This window comes from Falco biarmicus, chromosome 7 (genome assembly GCF_023638135.1).
Source record: "Falco biarmicus isolate bFalBia1 chromosome 7, bFalBia1.pri, whole genome shotgun sequence".
Lineage (NCBI taxonomy): Eukaryota > Metazoa > Chordata > Aves > Falconiformes > Falconidae > Falco > Falco biarmicus.
In genome coordinates, this window is record NC_079294.1 from 72,348,223 (window position 1) to 72,364,819 (window position 16,597).

General features: G+C 48.5%; 1 long non-coding RNA gene across 1 annotated transcript in view; it reads right to left on the reverse strand.

Moving 5' to 3' along the window:
- LOC130152672 (uncharacterized) overlaps positions 1–16,597 on the reverse strand; it is a 75,650-nt gene that overhangs the window by 24,054 nt on the left and 34,999 nt on the right. Inside the window, exons 3-5 of the long non-coding RNA XR_008823075.1 lie at positions 5,861–5,984; positions 4,214–4,350; positions 3,719–3,878 (exon numbers count right to left, since the gene is read on the reverse strand). This is a non-coding gene — a long non-coding RNA (uncharacterized LOC130152672). The remainder of the gene's footprint in view (positions 1–3,718; positions 3,879–4,213; positions 4,351–5,860; positions 5,985–16,597) is intronic.

Genomic DNA, 16,597 nt, shown 5'->3' on the forward strand with positions numbered 1-16,597 from the left:
TCCAGAGAACCCCCCACTGCACTGTTCAGAGCTGGCTAGTATCTTTTTAAATAATCAGTGAGTCCTCTAACAATACTGCTTGCATTCTGTGTTCCTGAAAGCAGCCCGCTAGAAGTGCTTATGTGCTATTAGACTCTGTGTGATGATTATAGATGATCAAGATAATTATTTTGGGTCCTGATTGCCTCTGTTTTCTTCATTCTCAATCTTGGAGTTATCACTACGATATGGGCGGAAAAGTGTGAGGATACAGACTTCCTCCTGAAGGAAGAGCAAACCTTCAGGGAAACGAAACACCCGAAGCACAAAGCTGCAGCTGTGACAGACTCCTGCCTCTTGAAACATGGAGTCTTTAAGATGCACCTGAACACTCTGCAAAACCAAGGTCAGAGAGCAATGGGAAGTGGGCTGCATTATCCAGCTGTAAAACTGGCAGACAGGAAAGCATTAGTGATGAACCAGGGTGACTGACTTCCGTGCAAAGCAGTGCTGTCATGCAGATATCACAGAACTCAAGATTTTAGGAAGCTGAATAAAATCAAGTCTTCTAAAGCAGCAAAACAGGCCATTAGACCTGCCAGTACCATGTGTGAGGCTGGGGGTGGGGGAACCCTTCCCCACACCCACCAGGAGTTGACTGCCTTCCAATTAAAAGGAGCAGCAGATGCCTCAGGTTGGGATCCAGAACACAGAACTCTTGACCTTTGTTTTAAAACACTTACCAATTCCTTATCCAGACAAGTGCAGTTGCTTGCCAGCCATGCGAATAAACAGAAAACGCTAACCCCTATGGGGAGGGTGCTATTGTCCCTCACAGAGGATGGGCAAGGCCACTGAAAGTCTCCAGCCTCACCCAGTCTTTCCCTTCACCTTGGCCACAGTAAGGTCCTTTCCTCCTTTCTATCTCCCTTTCTGATATCTCCAGTCAAGAGCTCACTCCCATAATCACCCTCACTTCCCTCTGCTGCCCGCTCACTGCCTGCCTCTCCTCCCCATGATGCTGGGTTCTCTCCCATCATGATCTCCTTGCACAATCTCAGTACTGGGGGACTCTGCTGGCTGGGAGAACAAGCATCCAGTCCCACAAATACGACATGAGACTCTCACGTTGGACTCCCACTGGGACAGAACACACCAGCAGCACCGTGCAGGAAGGCTCTGGAGCTGCACAGCCAGACCGGGGTTCTGGGAGACCCCCAGTGTGCTGAGCAGCCACACTCAAACATGGGCCCATGGAGTGGGTGAGAGACAGCAAGCATGCGCTGTGACACCTGGTAGGGACCTGCCCGGGAGAAATAACTGATGGAAGGCCCACTCCCTGTCTTCTGTCACCTTCCCTCTACTGTCATACTGTCCTGTTTGTAGCCCTGGGCTGTGAACTCCCTTTTACATGGTCACTACCACGTCCTGAGCGAGATGAACTGGGCAGGGTGTGGACAGCCTGCACAGCACCATAAACTATCCTGTCAGGGCCGGAGGAAGGGGTGTCCTGGGAGAGGGCTGAGAGGCAGAAGGCACAGTGGGGCTGGCAGAGCTGAGATTCACCGTGCAGCCCTGTCTCCCTCCCCACTAACCCCATCACAACCTGGCTCCTCAGAGACAGCCACTGCCTGGGATGGAGCAATCTAGAAAACAACCAGTTCTTTAAGTTTTATTATTAAATAAATTCATCAATCCAGCTATCACAAGGCCCTGAAGCCGAAGTGGCCAAACAAAGGATAGGAGAAGCCAGAAAAGCTTCAGTGAGAACAGGTAACAAGAAACGTGTTTACCACAGAAGAGAGACAAGGCTTCTAATACAAGCAGGCTGCTGCACCACAAACATTCCCTATGGCCTGGTATGGCTGTACAGAGATATTTACACGTACAGGCAGGGAGACGCCGATCCCTGGCTGGTAAACAATTGACTTTTATTCTCTATAGACCAGCAAAGCCAAGATTTTAGTAAACACGCAAACCCAAAAATGTGCCTGTGGATTGGGTAGAGCAGAGCCTGTGCTCTCCCTGCCAAACAACAAAGCCGTTCTCCTGTGGGTGGTTTCATGGTGAGGTTTCTGTGGGGAGGAAGTGATTCTAGTGGTCAAGGCAGAGAACGGGGGTTCAGGAGACCTGGATCCTATCCCTGGCTTCAGAAATCAGGAAAGCTCTGATTGTGGTGAATGTGCAGGGGACTCCAGCGTTCTGTTCATCTCTCCTTGTTCGGGTGCAAATTGTTCCCCTGAGGAACAGCACAGAGACACAGACTTCTCCTCCATCTGATAACACTTACTGACCTTGCAGGGTTATTGCTGCGTTTGTGTGATTGATGCCTGAAAGGCTGTCAGAGCTCTTCAGATGAAAATCTCTCTGGAAAGTATTGGAAGGCATGCACATGCAAGTGCAGACACGTGAGAGAGACATGCAACGCACACAGGCTCTGCTTCCCTCCATGCTTGCAAACCTCCACCCAGACTTGCTGGTTCCGCTACTCATGCATTTCAAAAAGCAGCCAACACCACAGCTTAACTGATGTCTTTACAAGCACCCAACCCACTGCTCTGGTTGCCCAGGCTGAGCCCCACGGAGCTGCATTTTACTCACAAATCAGGCCAATGTGAAGCCAGACCAAAGCCCATGGCAGATACAGTCCAGCCCTACTCAGTTCTGGCGGGCTGGCACCAGTGACCTCCCCTGGCCCTTTGCATTGTTCTCTCTTCATTTCATCCTAGATGTCATTAACATGCTGTTTACCCCCTCTTTCAGCTCATTAATGAAGACACTAAAGAATATTGGACCTAACCCTGATCCCTGTGGCATGCCATTAGATAAACACCTCCTTGAAAAGTTCCCAGCAACCTCTTGTGTATGAAGGACTGTTGTCTTGGGATGTGCATAGCCATTAGAGCTAATGACCTCACCTGTCACAGTTCATTTGCAGTGAAACCCATGGGGAGAACCCACCAACTGCACCAACAGTTTTTAAAGAAAGAAAAAAAAAGAAAGCAGGAAGGAATGTCACACTGTCACAGGATGGCTCTGTGTTTAGTGGGCATGCTGGGGTTTTCTGTTTACAATGTTTTACCCAACTTTTTTTCGGTTTTACTTCCTGTCTTGAATTGATCTCGATGCTGTTAACTTTCCTCAATGTTCCCTTACCTTGTTGGCTGCATTTCAGAAATAGGTGGCATCAGTCAATCAAAGTGGACCAGTTTAAAATGTTGTAAGATACTTCCCTCAAGTGGAGGGAATAAAAATCACTCAACTGTGTGTCACAGGCTCTGAGTGTACCTCAGGTAGCTGGAAGATAGAGATGGACACCTACATGAGGTAGAATGTACCAACCTGCTGAAAGGTCTTAGGAGCATAGAAAAATTACCAGTGATACTGCAAAATAAACTTTCCCACTCTACAAATGTCAGGGCACACAAGCCACCCTTGGTATCAGATACCAAAGGGGCACATGCTCCAACAGCCTGTTGAGTCACTACATGGAAAACTAATGTATATCCATGACCAGGTTTGAATGCAAGCTGAGGCGAATGACAGGTGTTCCCACATGGTATTTCAGCAGAAATGGAAGAGGCTGCTCAGAAGCAGCTTGAGGGATGAAATACCTGAGTCCTGTAGAACAAGGCTTTCATGCCTACAGCAGAGCTGCAAGGGATAGACAAGAATGGAGAGAACCAGATATAGATTGCAGTGTGTTGGTAGAGCTGGTGTGGGTGGTATCTGTACTCACCTTGAGGGTGATGTTTGATCTCATGATCACTGTTTTCCTCAAAGCAGACAATGAAATATGAACAAAGAATTCCAATTTCACTGTAGTTTTAACTGTTACGGAGACAGCAGCTCAGCTCCAATCTCTTCCGTATACACTGAACAGGAGAACATTTCATCTCCTGCAAATGAAAAGAGATAAGAGGGGCTTAGCACAAGGCAGGATTTGTCTCTGTAGCTGTTTAGTCCAACAAAGGGACACACAAACCGTTCATTACTGAAAATGCCATCAAGGCAGATGCCTGCAATTACTTCTGTTAAATAATTTCTTTCATGAAGTGTAAAATATATAATTAATAAACTTGCCCCCTCATTTTAGTTAAGTTTCAATGCAAAGACCTTATTACTGAAATAAATCTTTCTAGCAGTGCATGTCAACAGAAGAGAGGAAGGTGCACGCCTCTCTGTGTGTGATAATTTCCTTATGGGAAACTGAATTATTGGGAGGAATAATCACCTCCCTTCATGGCTAAGACTGTAGAGACACCCCACTCTGAGACCAGGAAGCAGGCAAGAATTCGCCTTGGCTGGCAAAGATGACTTGATCTGAAAGCAGTCATCAGGCACATGCAAGCTCTTCTTTCACTGGCAAGTCTGGAGAAACAAAAAATAAATTTCATTTTTTGATTCACAGTCCTTTAAAGTTCATTCTGACTATAAAGCTGCTCAGAAAGACCTCGGTGGTTAGGCTGATTCTTTTATAAGCCACATGTTCATCCACCTCACAACACTGTGCTAGAACTGCTTGATTTGCTTTCCATGTACATCAGAACTGTTTTGATTTGGGGACATTTGGTGACGGCTGTTAAAACCACACTGATTAGAAAACCTTCAAAAATGTTGCTGAAATTTGACTCTGAGCATAAAATTCCCCTTAGATTTTGTCTCCACTTGTAATCATTACCTCAAGTCAGTTGATTGCCAGTTCAACCAGGGGTAATTAAAATATTTCCAAAGGCTGTTCTGGGCAACACTTTTTGCCTTGCTGCAGGCTACAAATGTTTGTGGTTCGCCTTAGGCTGATGTTCGTACCTGCCTGAGCTGGCATAGGCAGCAATGCATGCCACACGAGGAGGAACGCCTGCTCCATCACCACTCGCCCCGCCTGGGGAAGGTGGCAGAGGGACTGAGAGAGAGCAGTGGCAGAAGGAAAGAGCGTACAAGCACATGCTGGATAGACAGTGATACAGCTTCTCGGTACAGAGAAGACATAAAGAAGCACACAGGAGGAGAAGAGAACTGTATGTATTTTACTGAAACCTTATGACTTCACTGCTTTTCAAGATGTCTGGATGACCCCCAGCAGACCCAACAGGCTGCAGAGACGCTCACCTGCAGATTGCCAGTTTCAGTGCAGAGCAGCTTAGCAGAGAAGAAGGGTTTTCAACTGGCATACAGAGCTTTTTTGCATTGTGATGAGCTCAGGGAGGGAGAGGGTGTCATTTCCTGGCCATCCACTACCAGTTTGTCACCCCGTTTTGCAGCTGTCAGCAGAATGAAAGGGAGGGCAAGGGCTCTGTGGGTCATGTGTGCTGGAAATATACAATCCGTGATGTGGAGCAGGTCCTATCTCAAAAAGCTATGTTAGATAACCTTACCCTGCTACTGCCCTGAATCTAAAGTAAAGGCATCTTTCTCCACATCATTTTAACTACCACTTAAGAATGCTAAAACAGCCAACCAATTTGATTACACAAAAATTTTAGAGTCAGCAAACTATCTAGTTAAATGATGTGAATAGAAATGTTACTTCAACAGCAACTGAAACCTTCTTAGGTTTCTTACCTTCTAAAGAAAATAACCCTATACCAAGGAGAAAAGAGAAGGGCTGAGGATACTGTCCTTGCAGAAGAAATCGTAAGAATATTTTAGCTATCACCCACAATGCGCCCTATATGCAGCTACATAAGTAGCATGGGCTGCGAGCAAGTGTAGCAGTGAGTTTAGAATGGAAGCTCTGAAATCACATTATACAACTGTTTGCCCTGGTTTTGCTCTAGGGGAGAAGCTCGTACATCAGCCCATTTCCACCAGAGTGCCTCTCTACATAAACCTGCTGTACAAAAGTATAATTGTATTGTTCTGTACAAAAGCATAACGATACCTTACTGTGTGACACACACACTTCTACCCCTCAGTGGTAGAGAAGCCCTTTGTCCACGTGCCGACTGCTGACTACCAGGCGTTACTTCATTCCTCATGATCCCTGCTGGGTCAGACCAGGAACACTGGAGAGCAAAGATGGAAAAGTTAAGCAACTTAACTCTCTGGCTCTTGGGCTGCAGAAGGGGGAGGGAGCGAGGAGGCAAAGCATCTGGCTTCCCTGCTTCTCTAACAGCCTGGCGGGAAGGCTGCTGTCAATTCCACCTTCTGCCTTGTTGGAATAAAGCAGAAGTGACAAGAGGCCCTCCAGGCAGGCAGCCAGGAACCAGAAATTCAATTGAGCTACCTCCTGAAACTGGACTTTTTGGGAGACCCTTTCCCTGAAATTGTTTTGACTTTAAAAAAAAGTAAATTATTGCGGTTCGGTGCCAATTCATCAGCCCTGCTCTCCTGGTTCTCCTTTCCTCCAAGAAAGCATGATTTGCACAAAAGGATTTCCATTTTCTGGATTGCTCTACAACCAGCCTCACCTGTAATAAATACACAGACACATAAATATGCGCACACAGGCATGCACAGATACAAACATTGTTATTTATAGATACAGGCATTGCCATTGACAGATAAATACATGGGTGTGTTTCCTTGCTATATAACATGCAGAGAGGGAAGTGATATGGCAGCTGAATTTACTCTACATTCGCAGATTAGGAAACAGAGTGTGGGACATACGGTCTATCTCTAGGGCTTAGACCAACTGGTTATTGGCTGGTGCTGTTGTTCCTCTAACAAGCCCCTGGATATATCACTGTGGCTGTAGAGAAATGCAGCTGAAAGAGCCTTTCACTGTCAGCAGCAATCTGTCACTTCATGTATCTTACCCTGCCTCTTACAGCACAAAAGCGTCTGAGCTGCAAGTCGGTGTTAACAGAAAGGTCATTTTGCAGGTAGACTGTGGTATTTTTCTTTATTTCTGGGAATGTGTGGCCAGCTTGAGGCACCGTCTGGATGCTGCAGCACAAATTTCAGCTTCACATACGCCTAGCCTTAATTTAAACAATGGAGCATTTCCATTACAAACCCCATTTTTTCCCACGGATTTATACCTTAGCTATTTGGCTTTACTTTGGGGTGGACCTTCACTGAATACATTCACAGGCAGGAAGAAACTATTTTTCTTGTGCAACATCTAAACCCAGCTCAGCCTCTTTTGGTTGTAAGCTGGCGAAGGAAATTACGTATGCACACAAATACTCACAAGCACATACAAAAAGCTTACACAAACATATGCCTGCAGAGAGATCTGTTACCAAAAAAAAAAAAAAAAAAGACAAGCCAATGCAAATAAGCTCAATTTTTGGAGTGAATTAATTTGACTGACTTTATTATTCTAAATTATTAACAAGTATCAGCAACCTTAGAACGCAATAACCACACTAGGGCTTTCATCTAGGTTAACTGGAAACAGATAACTTATTCTGATATAAATGATATCAGTACAATATCTGTGACTATGATTCTGGAGGCAGAAACCTGACACACAAGGAGCCCCTCTCTTTGCAGCGGCGTGAGTTTAATAACTCCTGTGAGATTCTCCTCCCCTGAAATATTCCAGTGCCATGAATCACCCTCCGACAACACCAGAACCCCCCTATTTTCACGAATGCCAGCTGAAATCTGACCTCCACAGCACTTTAATCTGTTTATGACTTGGTCTGCCTTAGTAAGCCCTTTTTGGTTGGTTTTTTTTTTTTTAAACTCTTTATCGATTCTACATTGATGTAGTCCAATAAAGCACATTGACAGACGCAACTTATGTTGGCTAGTGCCTCTGGTTGCAGGAGAGCCCCCATGGCATATATGACAAGAGGTTAAGCACCTTGCAAGTAACATACAGGTTACCCAGTTATCCCATGCTTACCAGTTCCACTCGATCCATCTCCGTGACTGAGATTAGGAACAACCTCCTGTTTCTCCTGCTCACGAGCAGAAATAGGAGTGTTCCTCTCTACATATCACTTCCTAATGCTACATAGAAAAGTTGGGAAATGTGAGAAGGATTTTCCCAGTCTTAAAAGGAAAAAGCTGCAAGTGGCCACCAAAAGGAGGCAAACATATCCCCACTTCTGATGGCACAGAAACCAATCTTGTGGCATCAGAGTGGGCACTGGTACCAGCAGGGCTCGAGCACCTGGGAATGGTAAGATGCCCCTATTCACATCTGCTGCACAGGTGTGGAAACAGAAAACTGATCCAGTGCCACAACACTCTACAGCAGGCAGCTAAGAATACTATGGATGTATCCTATCAGCTGGAAATGTCGCTGACATCCTCACGATATGCTGTATTCCTTGTTCATTTCTTCTGTTTCACCCAGACCTTCCCCCTGGGACTGGGGAAACACTGACTAAGGACGTCAATCAGGGAAGGTGTTCAGTAAAAGCCACAGTGCTCAGTGAATCCTAAGTGCAACATAATAGTTTTCTTGCTGTTTGGTAAGAAGGCTCAGCAACAGGGCAGAGGAGGACAGCTGAGAGCTGCAGGGACTGGAAAACCGAACTCAGTTTAGCCGCAGAGCACTTTAATGTTCCTGTTGCATTTTTCATCTAAGTATGGCAAATCCTCCCACTAAGCAACAGCCCAGGTGGCCATAAATACTGAAACGCTAACTGCCTGAACGGCATGCAGGTATTAGAGAGGGCATGCAGATAGGCATAGCGGGAGAGCAGCTGAAAGCGAAGCAGAGTGTCCTCCCAGGGAGGCAATGCCACCTGCTCACAGCGCCGGGAGCTGGCCCTGCTGCCGGCTCTGGAGGCATTTGAGAGCTGCTGGATTCTCATTCATTCGAAGCTTCCTGCAGTTACAAGGCACTGGTAAGAGTTTCACTCTTCACCAGCTGGAGCCCCAAGGCAGGGACTCTCTCCAGAGGAGCTCAGGAGCTCCTCCTCAGGGAGGAAGATGAGGGTTAGTTCGGAGAGGTTGCAGCCACTGCTGCACATCAGGAGTGACACAGCAGAGACGGCCATCGGGCACCTCCTGTGCTAATGGGAGTCTTGTGTGGTGAAACTGCAGCTCATCACTTATCAAAGAGTATAAAAGAAAACATGGAAACATGGCCTTCAAATCTGCCTGGATGTGCTGCCTCTGCACTGGCAGGACACCACAGCTCAGCCTGGCTCCTTGCAAGGCTCCCAGGGAGCCCCTGCTGCAAAAAGCAGTGTGCCATGGGACACGCACATTTAACTGCCATCAGGCCATGGGCAGCCACCTTCAGGTTCTTAGATTTTAAAAAGAAGAGCTGAAAAGCCCCCTGTGCCCTCACAGAGAACCTTGCACAGCACCAGAAGGAGGAGGATTTCCTCCCCCATTCACTCCACACGAGCTCTATGGGTACGTGGCTCCGCAGAGGGATGATGGGCAGGTGGATGGGTGGCTGTAAGTATGGCAGACAGGTCGGAGCACAGGCAGGCAGCTTGCTCAGTGCTCTAGGAATGGGGGCTGCTGGAGCTGGGGAGCATTAGTGTACTGCAATAGTCCTGGGTGATACATGATGGACACAGGAGTCTGCACTGCCTCACATCTCGCAACAGTGAAGGCTCAACCTGTGACCCCCGCAGCACGTGCCTCACTCAGTATCTACCAGAGTTCCCATATGGCAGTTGCTGAGTGATCTGGACTACTGGGGCCTGTCAGGACAAACACACCAGGCTTCCTGGCATTTCACCCAGGAGTTATGAAGCTGTCATTTGCTCAGGCTGTCTTCGAACAGTGCCAGCACGCCTTGGTACACTGCCTGCTTTTCACCTGATTGTCATTTTTGGATGCTATTACCAAGAGGCATTTTTGGAGCTTCAGGACCTGCTGGGGAGAGCGAGGCCAAATTCCCAGCCTTTCTGCCTCCCCACTTCTCCCCTGCTTTCTCTTTTCTGGAAAGTTTTCCCATGCTAAGTATAGTTCCTAACAGGTGCATGACCAGAGGGGACTGTCAGGGACGCAGCTGTCCCTGCAGAGGCCTGGATCCATCTCCATCTGTCTCACTGGAGTTATCCATGCTGTCTAGCTGAGCTCTTCGGACATGGGATGGGGGAGCATCAGAGACGCAGACAGGGAGGAGATACACATACACACACACAGAGAGAGGGAGGATGATTATTCAAGGGAATGTCACAAACAAAGCCTCTGACATCAAACTAATGCATCCTTTGAGGCTTTAAAGAGCCCTTGCCACACACAGGCAGGCTGCCAGCTAACTCATCTCCCTTTCTTGCCATGCTAACAGCCTGACGCCAAGGTCAGGCTTTAAATGAAAGCTGACTGCTTTGTAATCCCCTGTGCCTCATTTGGGGATGCCACAAGACTGGTAAGAATCAGCAGCAGAAAATATTTGACCAGGTCCAACTCCAGTGCAATGAATGAAGTGTTTCCCTTGCCCAGCCAGCTGCCAGTCCTGGCTTTCACCCTCCCAGCCCCGCACCAAAGCCCCTCCAGCCTGGGGAACTAGGGCTGGGCATGCAGGTGATATGAAGAAAGCGACACAGGTAGCTGAGATCCCTGTAACGCACCTCAGAGGGTGCACGTGTACGAAGCAGTCACAGATCATTGACCTTCAGATGCACAATTGTGACAAGGTGTCCCAACTCAGAGCTGCGGGGGCCCAGTGCTGGGGTAACCTTCCTGGAGACCAGTTGTCTCATCACTGTGTAGAGGGTATACAAATATGAGAAACAGAGATAAGTGGCAACCCTGCTCACAAACGTAAGTGCTTCCTACCCCTAAAGCATCCCAGCATAAGTTCAGGTCAATATGACATGAGGAGATAATCCTTTTGCAACACACCACTGCTCCTTTCCACTGCATGTTGCAGCCGGACCAGCTGACCTGTTCTGCAGATCTGGGCCCTGGGATGTGTGCTGCGTTAACAAGCTGGCTTAGCTTAATAGAAGGGTGATGAAAACCATATGCAGGGAATAAGATGGTACCTTGACATCAGCACCACCATTGCTGAAAGAACTAAGAACGAGGTTTCGTCATTTGCAGTGTGCCACTGCAGGCTGCACTCCATGCGTCAGCCACAAAGTCCAAGGTCTGAACCCAGGGAACCCAGAGACCAACTAACTGCTAAAGGGCAGCATCTTAAGCTGCAGGAAACTGAGCTGCACCAGCCCTCAAAAGTCTGTCTGGGGCTCAGCAAAGTGGGGGGATGGTCTGGGTGAGACAGATGCATATAAATATTCGGCAGAGGGAAAATCTATTCCCCTTCTTTAATTCCCTTGTTAAAATAAAACCATGCTGCTGCTAGCAAGCTTCTGCACAGTCACACCCTCCCGAAGGAAGAACCATGATCCCAGGGTCTGGGGCGCTGCAGCCTGGGAGGGGACTACGCTCGCCTTCAGCTGCAGGGACAAGCTCTGCAGCCAGGCAGGTGCCACAAGGCAGTGCGCCCAAACGGCACTGCCACCCACACTGCCCACGTATCCCTTTCCTCCTAAGGGGCAGGGCTGAGTGCACACAACAGCGATGTTTGGGGCCTCTCTGCTCCCAACACCACGTTTTACCAAGGCACTACTCTAACACCTTCAGACGTGGACACCAACAGAAGTTTCATCGGTAGGAAGAGCGGGATCAAGTCCAGATTTACTAACACCAACACTGATTACAGGGATGGCATCACCTTAACCTTTTCCTTCAGCTGCCTTCCCTTCTTATGTCTCAATTCCTGTCTCCTCCTCCAGGTTTTCAAGGCTAGGTATGGATACTTTCCTTCACTCCTTTTACAACAACCCTTTTCAGAAAGAAGAGCTGACTGAAGCTCTTTGGGTCTCGAAAGACTATTCCATCACGTCGGTGCTGACGGGGCTGGGACTGCCAGACTGAGTTATCACAGGTCCTGCCCTCCCCTGCCGTTAATAGGTACTCACCAAGGGAGCATTGGTGCCGCCCAAGCAGAGAAGGTCAACCCCAAGCTGCAGAAGCCTCCCACAATTAGGAAAGAGGCATCAAAGGGAAGGAAAAAAAATATATCCGAGGCATCTGTCCTTTCTAGACATCTCTGGAAAGTCATAATCAAGCTCAGACAGCCCCAGGGAGGGAATGAGTTACAGGGAGTCACGAACTTTCATGATCAGCTCACCTTGCATCAAGGAGACTCCAGCCAGGCATCATCTCCAGCCCTGAGCCCAGTGTCTCACAACACCCGTGTCACACCATCTGGCATCTCTTTCTGTCCCAGTTCAATGCCTCCCTGCCCAGCGGAGGGTCGCACTCCTGTCCTGTCAGCAGGACCTACGCGACTGTGCAAGTGGTGAATTTGATTCACAGTGAGCTGGGACTACACCTACTGAGGAAAGGAGGCACATCCCATCATTCAAGTGATAGTAAAAACACAGTAGGAGTTCTCACACACTAGCATCGCTCACTCCAATTCAGGAGTGCTGAGCTATTCAGGAAGGCTGCTGCTGTGGGAGGAATACCGTCAGGATGCTGAATCACTAGCTCTAAAGTGTATCTGCGCCCAGGAAAAGGGACACCTCTTACCAGCTCTGGGTCAGTCCTGGGTGTCATGCAGCTGTTGGGCCAAGAAAATACGTGGCTAACACTTGTAACTCATTTTTCTACCACAGCCTGGTAGCCTAATGCCCAGAGTAAACCAAGACAGAAGCAATGCTCAGGAAAGTCATCTGCACTTGAGCAGCACAGCTGGAACATCTGCAGCATTATGCAATCCCCTGCCTGGCCAGACATGGTATTGTGAAAGGGTTTTTCCGCCCTTCCATGCCTCCACCCAGCTGAAGAAGAGCTGAAAACTGCAAGACAGTAGAGAAGTAAAATTCTCTTTGCTTTTAATCCCAGATTAAGCCTGCCTTGAGTGCCAGGGCTCCTGCCAGCACCCCAGCAACGAGCACCTTCACCCCCTGAGCACACTGGTGCCAAACAGGACGTGGTCACCAAACACAGGACCTGGGCTCTGCCCTGGGCCAGGGCCATCCAGCGCCACCAACCTAATGCCAGATCTAAGCCGCCTTGGTCAAACTTCGCACCTGTACTTCACGGTATGAACAACAATCCAGCAGCATGTGATACGCTCCACAGGATTAAAGTTGGTGAACTAAGAATCTATAAAGATATCATCCAGATGGGTATCAGCACTGGAAGCCCCAAACGGCCCTGAGCCCAGACTTTACTGTGATGCTTTCAGAAACAGGAGGGGTGTTCTTCAGTCCCCCACTCCTGGGGCCCTGCGTCTGCATGCAAAATTCCACTTTTGTTATTGCAAAAATGGCACTCCTGGCTCTCACAGCTGAAAAGTCTGAGAAGGTGGCTCAAGGATTAAAACCCTCCTCCCCAGACCTATGGTAAATAAAAGCCAGATTTGTAAACTATAACAATTTTAAGCCAATTTTGTGACCATCTCAGGCAGTTCTGGAGGTATGGGGCAGAATAAAGGAGGCTGAGCCATGAGAACTGGGATGGCTCCCTCTGATGTGCAGATTTCTGGAGGTAGAGAGGCACAGGAAACAAAAGCAGCCATTTGAGAGACATTTACAAATGGACTTTTGAGCCAAAATTTCCTCTCAGTCATGCCTGCACATCTCTGTAAACCTATCTGGCCTCTGCACTGTGGTTTGAGGACAATTTGACCTGGAATCTGAACAATACAGTTAAGCATTGGATCAGCAGAAAAATGATTGCAGACACTTATTATTGCTTGCTACTGGAGAGTTATTGTTACTACAGAACGTTTGTTTCCCTGAGCCACATTGTGTAAGTGTCGGTGCCTTTGCTAGATTTAATGGTCCAATTATCACGGGCTATGTCACCTCCTCCCCATTCTACATGATGAGACCTGCTCTCCTGCCTTCATTCCCCTCTCCTGTTTTGCTAGCAGGCAAACACACCTTTGCCGCTCCTTCATGGGTAGTCTTCTTTTTAATTTCTCCCATGCTCAGGGCTGGTGGGGGCTGGGGGAAGCCAGACAAGTAGAAGAGGCAGTCTCTGCACTGGGTATCTCATGCTAAAGATGGCCAGCTGGGAGTGGGTCTTCTTCCCTGGGTGAAAACCTAAGTTTTTACCTACTTGGTGAAAATCTAACCAGAAGTTCTCATTAGAGTTGAAGTCATGTCAAGCTCTCCTCCCAAACATTGCAGTAAGCCACTGTGCTGGTCTCCAGGTGCTCCAGCCTCTGTCATACACAGCCTGCTCGGCGCCCCAGCAGGCTTCACCCGGCATTAACAGCAAAAGTTTTGGCAGGGATGCCCAGGGAAAAAAGGACTGACAGGGCACTGCCAGACAAGGAAGTGCTTCCACCACCTGAAGTAGCTGTAAGGGGGTTACACCTGGCCATAGACCAACCAGTCTCCTATTAGCCCCACAATCCCTCTCTAAGGGATATCCTGCAAACCTTTAGTACACAGCTGCTTGTAGAGCAACACCTGGGCCAAAAACCAATATAGACACAGGAACGGTTGATGCCACTCCTCCCCACCATGGTCACTCTACAGCAGGGCCATGGGAGATTAAATATTAAATAAAGAGCACAAGAAGGGGCAGAGGCTGGCTGGGATGGTGGGGAAGGGGCTAAGCTCCTCTTCTGCTCTTCTAAGAGCAGCCTGCAGCGGGTCATCCAGGACCTATCCTGAACACCGTACCTGAGAACATCAGCTCCTTGCCAGGATATCGAAAGAGCCATATAACAAACAGCACTAGAGAGTTTCACAACAGGATCAGACATTTATGTGAATAAGAACCGCATCCACAGCGACACTAGCTCAAATGAAAATTATAACAGCTATTGATTCTCATGCTTCAGGGTATAAGCTGCCTGCCAGCTGGGGTCAGGGGGAAATCTCCCCCCATAGGGTAGTATTGCACAATTATGGGCATTATGGGGTTTTTATGCCTTCCTTTAAGGCATCCGGCCTTGGCTTCTGGTGGAGACAGGATACTGGGCTGGAAGGACTATCGGTCTGTTGAGCTCAAACAGTTTTTATGTCCTAATACAAAATTAATGGTTCTCTCAGTGAGACTCCACACAGCAAAGCTGCCTGCTCTGTGCATTGCAACTGGCAGAACAAAAGTGGGGCTGAAAACTCCTTTCTTCCCAATGCTCCTTGATGCAACACAACCCTCAGACCCTGCCCAGGCTCACTGACTCACACTAGCTACAGTCACGCCACACTCTCTGGGGATCAACGTGTTGGTGTCGGACCCTGACAGGCACAGCATGCTGCAGTCCTGAGCTCCTACGCTCAAGAGATCCCTCAGTCTTCTGCCTCCTATGCTAGGGATACCAGATCCACAAACCTCTGCAGCAGCAGGTATAATGCAGGTGGGTGGCAGGCACCTGTGTCCTTTAAACCAAGCCTTCCAACTGTACCACCTCTTCAAAGGCCTCTCTCACTGACGAAAGGGCTGTCTGTCAGATTAGGCAGGCAGTGGAAGCAGAAACAGCTGTCTTAAAAACTGCATTTCAGGATCCACATGGAGGTCCCTTCTGCTTGTATGAACACCTCATTCATCATTCAGATAGCCAGACAGAGCTACTCATCTTCATTTGACGACACCTTTTATCTACAAACACCTAGATTAAGACTCACAACCAGCCTGTGAACAGGTCAGGATCTTTTTACCAAGCCAAGGGCACACTTTCCTGGCTCACATGCAGCACGGGGCTGGAGACCGGAAGAACTGCTTGCTCGGATCATAACTTTTACAGCAGGACTTTTCTGAAAAGTCACTGTGCCCCCACTGACTCGAGCAAGCAGGTTTTGTTGAGCTGATTATTTTGGTGTTGAAGTGGAAGCCGAGTTCTGCAACTGCACTGTATGTGGTTGACTTGTGGCTTGCCCTAAGGGAGCCAACGGCACTACTGGGAATCCTCACCCAGGAGTCCTGACTCAGGCGTTCTGCAAAACCACAGGACCTGCTGTTTCTGTGCTCACCTTTGTGCTCCTGTATCTCTGCTGGGGCCAGCACAGTGCTGGAAATGGCAGGATCTGAACTGCTTTTGCAAAGGCATAAGGGGATCTTGCTGTCCCCACGTGCTCAGGCGTGCTCCCATCCCCTACATGGCAATGCATGCAGCCCTTTCCTACGTCCCCTGCCCACCTTGGCTCACCGGCTGGCCAGGTGAGAGCCAGCCTGCCAGGCAGGTCCCAGGCTCACCATGCCATCCGTGCCCTGCCAGCCTGCCCACACAGACTGGCTGGCCAGCCACCAAACTTGCTGCTCAAGTTAAATAACTTTGGTGGCTGCATGTGGTCCTTGGGGCTGCGGTCTGACACAGGACACCTCTACCCACTGGTCAGATTGGGCCGGAGACAGTCAATGTGCACAAGAACAACTGGAGGAGAGCTGGGATTGACAGGCATCCTCACCACAGACACTGGGTTGCCTTAAAGTATGGTATACACATCCCATTAAGTGAATAATTGCTCAATATTACCTTATGGGGGGAGCTTTCACCCTGAGCCCAGCTGGCAAGCAACTTATTTCACTGGGGAAAAAAAGACTAAAAAAAGAGGACCCAACTCTGAAACAGAGAATTTCTCTTGGTACTACTTAGACCTCAGTGACAAAATGACTGCACAGAACAATAAGTTAGAGATCCAGAGCCCCTGTGTCCATCCTGTGACTCTAAACACTGTGGCAGCCTCTGCTTTGTTCCACTCCAATCACAGCACTGTGCTAAACTCTTCCTTCACCCCCACTGGCTCCATCTATCTAGGGCAATAACGTCCTT